The following is a 1,545-nucleotide window of genomic DNA, read 5'->3' as shown; positions in this document are numbered from 1 at the left end:
AACAAAGGAAAATATGTTGAGATTTTCATACCTATTTTATATTGTTTTTTATGATAAGGCACTTTAAAGAAAGGTATTTTTGATATTTTGTTGCAGGAATGGTGAATTAGGGTCATTGGAGCAAAAAGATGCAAAAAGAGGCAAATTTGGAGCGAAAAGGACCAAAATGTGAAAATTAGAACTTGGGCGGCGACGGTGAGACCAACGACGCCGACGACGAGAAATTCCCGAGACTCCATATTTAATGATTTAGAAATCCCGTCGACGGCGCCCTCGAGGCCACCGACGGCGAGATTGGCAGTTCTGTCCAATAATGCATTGGATGAGGATGAATTTTGGACGGATGCTTAGGCAACTCTTGGGAAAGCTCATCCACATATTTAAAGAGAAGACTTTAGCCAAAAATAGAGGAGTTCTGGAGGTTAGAGAGGTTCCATTAGTGTGTAGATCCCGTCGACGGCGCCCTCGAGGCCACCGACGGCGAGATTGACGGTTAATTCAAATGGTGCATTGAATGTGGACGATTTTTTGAGGGATGCTTAAGCAACTCTTGAGAAAACTTCTACAACTTCAAAAGAATATTTTGGCCGAAAATGGAGAGGATCCGGGGTGGTTAGGGAGGCTCTTGAGATTGGGATGAAAGGGAAATAAATAAGGAAATAAAATTATCAAGTGTAGAATTCAGGGAGGTTAAAGCCCTTGGAAGTTGGGTGCAAATAAATAGGGAAATAAAATTATCAAGTGTAGAATTGGAGATTTTAAAGTGACAGACTAAAAACCTCAATTCAATTATATTATTTGGGTGCTGAAGTGTAGATGTTAGCCCTCAGGCCAGGGGAACGTGGGAGCTTCAAAGTGAGAGCCGGTATCCTCCCAGCCTAGATGTAGATTCAGTAACCAAGCATAGGATTAATTAATGTTCTTTATGCCTGGACCAAAGGGTAAAGAATAGGTATGCTCCTAATTGGCACAATCCAATTTGAACTGATTCACTTTATCCATTCACTTTAATTTTTTGACAAGGAGAAGGATGCTTTCTTATATATTGAATTTCACATTAGAAAATTTATTAGTAGAATTAGTTATTTAAGAGTTATTATAATTACATATTTATTTCAATTGTCTATTAGTGACAAATAATCAATTTGAATTATATTATTATGATTAAGTGTTGATTTTCTAAAATCTTAGTTCGTAGCCTCTAATATCTAGGACTCCATTAGAGCCCTATATTACTTAAGCGATACGTATACTTGCGTTGATAAGTGTGACTTTACCATTATTGAATATTTTATATATACATCTTTATTGAATCTATAACCGTTATTAAGTTTTTGGTGCCGTTGCCAAGGAATTAAATCTTCTAGCAGCAATACTAAATTCTTACATTTTTAAGCATATATAAAGTCACTATCAAGTTTTTGGCGCCGTTGCCTGGTAGTAAACAAGAATCATAATTAGAGTAACAGACAAATTAGGACTATTAGAAAATTTTTACTGGAATTTCAACTTATTTTCATATTTAGTTAACTATTTTTTTGTGTA

The sequence above is a fragment of the Phalaenopsis equestris genome, unplaced genomic scaffold (assembly GCF_001263595.1).
Source record: "Phalaenopsis equestris unplaced genomic scaffold, ASM126359v1 Scaffold000002, whole genome shotgun sequence".
Classification (NCBI taxonomy): Eukaryota; Viridiplantae; Streptophyta; class Magnoliopsida; order Asparagales; family Orchidaceae; genus Phalaenopsis; species Phalaenopsis equestris.
This window is presented reverse-complemented; position numbering follows the sequence as displayed.